Source organism: Prionailurus bengalensis, chromosome B4, assembly GCF_016509475.1.
Source record: "Prionailurus bengalensis isolate Pbe53 chromosome B4, Fcat_Pben_1.1_paternal_pri, whole genome shotgun sequence".
NCBI classification, from domain to species: domain Eukaryota; kingdom Metazoa; phylum Chordata; class Mammalia; order Carnivora; family Felidae; genus Prionailurus; species Prionailurus bengalensis.
The window spans coordinates 66,055,785-66,061,784 of record NC_057358.1 but is presented as its reverse complement, the minus strand read 5'-3'; positions in this window follow the sequence as shown (position 1 = coordinate 66,061,784).

The following is a 6,000-nucleotide window of genomic DNA, read 5'->3' as shown; positions in this document are numbered from 1 at the left end:
AAGATGCCCTTCATGCCATTTCTCCTTGTAAGTCCTGCCATTGATTATAGTTGTGTGATACTCCTACACCTTCCTTTTCCTCCTCAAAACTTTACCTCATGAAAGAGAGATTAATCTCCCGTACCTTCCCATTTTGGTTTGCCCACTTATTTTAGGTTAGTTATACTTTAACATTTAATGCTTCTTCTGGAACTAAAGGCTCAGCTGTTAGCTGAGGAATTAGAAACATTTAGGGAACTGGTGAGATGAACATTTGGAAGAGTATGGGGTCCCCTCAGGTCCCTGACATCATCTTGGGTAATGTGGTGCTTCCTTTGCCTACATGGAAGACTGATGATACATGGAGACATAAACTTTCCACAGTGATCTTTGAGGCAGAAAGGAGCCAGTCTTGCCCATGCTGATAGCACATTTCAGAACTGGTCTTTTAGAAAAATGCTTTTCAAAATGTATTTGAAATTGTTCCCCCGCTTAACATCACATATCCATAAACTTCTTGGAGAGAAGATTTCAGAAAATGAATTTCAAAAAATTAACCCATAAAAGACTGGAAATGAGCTGGCCCTTTAGCCCAAGTATTCTAGAAACACAAATACTGAGCAGGTGGGTTTTTGGAAAAGGAAGATAGTAAGATTTTTTCATCTATTCATGACAGGGCCAAAGAGAATAAACATAAATAGATATATTCTTACAGGGGAATAATTAGGAAGGTCAAAAGAACACTGAACAGAACATATTTGTTCTGAAGATAACAAGCAAAATTTCTCAGGGAAATGGTAAAACTTCATTTCCTGAGAAAATGTAAAATGATTCTAAAGAATGCACTGGAAACTGTACAGTAATAAGTAATATTTAAGGTTAAAGAAAACAAAATTTATTCACTCATTTTCCTCTTATACTTATGATTTGATATCACAACTTGAGTGCTTTATCCTGATAGCCACTCTATCACTGTGCTTCTAGACCCTTCCCTTGGGTGACTTCCATCATGTGAAGGATGAGAAGGGGAGCAGGGCATGGAGGAAGGACCATGGCGAGTGGGACTAAGGAAACCTAACTTGTTTAGTAGTTCTCTTCCACCACAGGTAATTCAAAATAGAAGAATTATGTATTTTGCATTCAGAACCCCATCTGTCTTGCCCTCCATTTCATAGTGAATACAAATCTGAGACTGTTAATGTGTAATTCCAAGCAAATGTTTGTTTGTTTGTTTGTTTGTTTGTTTGTTTGTTTGTTTGTTTGTTTTTAAGTACCGTTCATGCTAGCCGGGATCCCAACATGGGCCTGAACTCATGACACTGAGATTAAGACCTGAGCTGAAATCAAGACCTGAGCTGACACAGAGAATTGGATGTTTAACCAACTGAGTCATGCAGGCACCCCCCAGACAAATATTTAGAAGTGGTTGCATTTGTAGAACTGTTGAAAGCATCTTGTTGTTCAGTAGAAACAAGCTCCAGAGAGAAGTGTTACAAAAGTCATCACAAAGAAGCCTTGGTAGTATAATTACTAAATTATTATCCATCAGAGCAGTGAGCATCATGTCACACATCTCCTGAAACTTGTCATGAGGTGTCAGTTTTCTCCTTCTTTATAAGTCTTATTCTAGCTTCACAAATACTTGAATCTTGTTCAGAAAACAAGTATCATTCTGCAAAAATTTTTTTTTCCTTTTGCTTTTTCCTGGAAAGAGGAAGCTCTTTGGGTTTCCACAGTAGTGGTCCTCTCCTCTTGTCTTACATGCTCTTTTGCACGTGTTCTTTAGTTATTCTCTTTATTCATTCTTTTAGCTTGAGGGAGAGCATGCAGCAGAGATAGCAGAAGGAGACAAGTATTGTTGGCTGCCTAATGGCTTAGCATCAGCTGCATTTCATTAGAGATCAGTACATGTCCTTGTCCAAATATTTTACAGAAGATCTATTAACTTCAAAGCACACCAGGAGCAAGTGTTTTCTCTATGTTTGATATGAGCACTCATGCAGTGGCCCCAGCTTATCCATACTGAAGGTATCCCATTGCTTAAATGATGGACCCTAGCTTTATGAATACTATTCTAAGAGTTTTATGCTGTCCTATATCACAGACTCAGTTATCAAGAAGAGAGACAGAAACGAACCAGGATCCCAATGCTGGAAAGTCAGGGAAGTATCCATTGAGAAAATGGCGTGAAATAGCATTTGAAAGATGATGAGACATTTGCCAGGCAGAAAGCATAGGCTGAGTCTATCCTGGGCCAAGGAAGTGGTGTGAGAAAAGCAGGGTGAGGGGGAGCCTGGGTAGCTCAGTTGGTTAAGCATCCTACTCTTGATTTTTGGTTCAGGTCATGATATCACGGTTCATCAGTTCCAGCCCCACGTCAGACTCCACACTGGACACACTTCTTTCTTGCCTGCTTGAGATTCTTTCTTTCTCCCTCTCCCTGCATCTGCCTGGCTCAAGCTTGTGCTATCTATCTCAAATATAAGTAAATAAACCTAAAAAGAAGATTTAAAAAATGAAGAAGAAAAGCAGGGAGGTAAGAAACAGCCTGACACATTGAAAGAAATGAAATCAGTCTGATGAAGCTGGAGAGCAGAGTGGCAGAGGCAGTTGACAAGAAAAGAGGCAAAGGAACTAAATGAGGGCCAGATCATGCAGTTCTATATAGTCTTGAAGAACTATGGTATGTCAAAACACTGAAACACTTCCAACTGGCAAGCATATATATCACATATTATATATATGTAATTTATGTATAGTTTATAATAAAGGATTTAGCTTATTAGAAAATAAATTTGAGGGGCGCGGAGTGGCTAAGTCGGTTGATCATCCGACTCTTGATCTCAACTTAGGTCATGATCTCCCGGTGTGTGGGTTCAAGTCCCACATTGGGCTCTGCACTGACAGCATGGATCCTGCTTGGGATTCTGTCTCTCTCTTTCTCTGTCTCTCTCTCTCTCTCTTTCTCTCAAAATGGATAAACTTAGAAAAAATAGAAAATAAATTGGAATTTAAACATTTTTTAGTTTGTATTGATTTATATGTTAACTTGTAGAACCATAAGATTTGCTAAATATTTTTAATACCCCCTGTGCTTAACCATACCCAGAGTAGGGTGGCTGAGCCTCTATCATGCCACCTTCTTTTCTTCTATGCACACTGGTAACCCCTTAAATCTTTTTTAGAGTAGGTTGCAAAGAAAAGAAATAATCTTCCACAGAGCCTTTTTAACCCCCAGTCTCCCTTCCTACCCCCTAACGTGCTTCCTTAGGACAAGCACATGTAACTCTGTTCTTAAGTAAGAAAGCAAATACTCAGCCATAAAGAGGGATTTGTGCATAGTTGTTAAACTATATAAAATTGTTTCATGTCTTTACCTCAATGAACTAAAACCCTTCATTCCATCATATCATAAATAATCACCACATGGGGTTATGTATACAGAACAGACTATTTGAGATAAATGTGCACATGCTGATAAATATTTAGGACAATGGAAAATAATTTGTTCCCTTATTTCAGAGCAGACTAACCTTTACTGAAGATCTATTGTGGACCAGGAACTACATGAGGCATTTTACCTTTAATATCTTATTTAATATTTGTCTAATACTAACACCCAGATACTATTTTTTAGATCTAACTTCTGTACCTGGGCTCCTTTCTTTTGATCTGTCCCACATCCTCCACTTAATTTTGGCTTTTTCCAATGCCCTCTCAGCCCACAGAGACTGACGTGTAAGAACGTTATGTATTCAAACTCACCCAAATCCCCAAGGAGAAACTGGCACTTCTCAAATGCAAAATGCACTGTTTTACTTATATTTTCTCACATTTAATGATTGTTTTCATTGCTAGCTGTTGACTTCTCACTTTTGAATGGCCTGGTCTTTTTTTCCTTCATGTGGTTCTGATGAACACATTAGGGTTTGTTGGTTAACACATTTCCACTAGGGTTTGTTAACCGGGGAGAAGGCTGTTGTCTTCATGTGATTTGTCTCAGTGTGTGTGTGCGCGCGTGTGTGTGTGTGTGTGTGTGTGTGTGTGTACCGCACATGTCTCATGTTCCCTTCTTGATTGTAAGCTAGAAAACAGGACTTCTGTGCCTTAAATGGTGCATAACTGATAGGATAATCCAAAAGCACAGTATTAGTATTGTTACCATTGCTCTACTATTAAGCAGCTATGTGTTTGTTAGTATGTCCCCAAACTTTCTTTGGCATGTTTCCTTATGTGTATAAGGTGTTATTCCCCCTAATTTCCCTCCAGCAGGAAAGCCCGATCCTTTACCATAAAACTGTCTTGCCAAAAGACCTTTATGAACATCATCAAAGTGGAAGGTTTAACTACCAACTCACAAAGATGGTGGTTACATATTAGACTTTTCTATTATTTAAATGTTTCTTTTAAGAGGATCTCATTTTCTGAACTCATGATTAGTTCCCCCTTGCACGTTGTGGTTAAAGGACCATAGTTTTAGTTTTGCCTGGCTAATAAGCAGGTGACTTACAGGGCTTGGGCTAACTGATAAGCACAAAATAAAGTTGCTGGTGTGGAAAAAAACAAAGCAAAAAACTGTTTCTCCTTGATTTCCTCTCATAATCCTCCTAAGAAAAATTTCAATCTCCAGACAGACGGGTATAAAGAAAGAACTTTTGTCAAGACAAAAACACCTGCCCTGAAACTAGCTGAACAGATTGTGCAATTCTACTCTGTGACAGCTGCGAGAAAGAGGCTTGGAAACTGCTAATTCAATCAAGAACTGTTTAATGCAATTTGACAGATTTCCAATATAAATCGGGCTATGTTACTACTGGGGGGGGGGGGGGCGGAGAAAATCTCCAGCACAGAAACTCATAGCTTGAGAAGAAGCAGCGGGAGACTGAAAATTTTGCTGGAGCTCCTGATGAAACTGAGAGTTAATAGATCGGGTTTCCATCCAAAGCAAATCTACAATGCATTGGATGAGAGTATTTACAAAAGTATCTGATGAGGAGAACCAAGAACTGCTCTGACATTCAGGGGCAATTCAATGATAAACTGAAAATTGTACTCAACAGTTAAGACCACATATTTATCTTCTTCAGAGTTCCAGGCCCCAAACCAAAAAAGTAAACGTTGGATTTAGGAAATATAAGATCATAAAACCACTGGAGAAGTCATGACCCATGAACTGGGATGAAGATAGAAACATAAATGAAAAAATTGCCTGTTTCTATTCAAAAATAAAGTGTATCTCAGACTTGTAGGTAGAAGAGAATTGAACTGTCTCTCTTCCGGTGATTAGCAAATACTTTAACTCAGGAACCGCAAATTCAAAGGCCAAATTGATATAAGCAAATGTGATGGGCCAAGTATAGAAGTGATAGGGTCTGAGATGGACCTTATAGCACAAACTTTGTCTCCAAGGGGCAGCCATTACTTAGTTCTAGCAGGTCAACATTAAGGCTATCTCTGGCTCCAGTATGCCAGAGCGTCTGAATTTAGAGGGAAATCAGGAACTCACAACTTTTTTGTGAAACATTCAAATTTTAACTGTTGGCTTAAATTTAAAATAAAACAAAAACACTTTCTCAGTAAAAGCAAGCACATCTGTGGACCTATAATTACTGACTGCTCCAACTTCTATGTTCTTCTGGACCTCATTCGTGATAGGGACAGCACCTGCTTCACATGGCTCTTTGCAAGAGAAATTTCTAGACTTAAAATTATTGGGTTGAAGTTTGCATGTTTTAATACTTTTGAGGTTTAGTGTAATAATGCTTCAGAAATTGTGAAAGAATATATAATCGTGCAAGCAGCATATAGGGTAATGACTCTCTATACTTTGAACAATACTGGATATAATTGGGCATACATTTTTCAATAAACTTATTAACTTTAAAATTAAATGCATCATTATTTCTAGTTATAAATATAAGACATATGTAAAAGAATAGTCATTGAAATATAGGAAATTAGATGAGGAAACATTAAAATCTCTCATCCTTCCAAATGGCTCTCTGCAGATGGACACATACA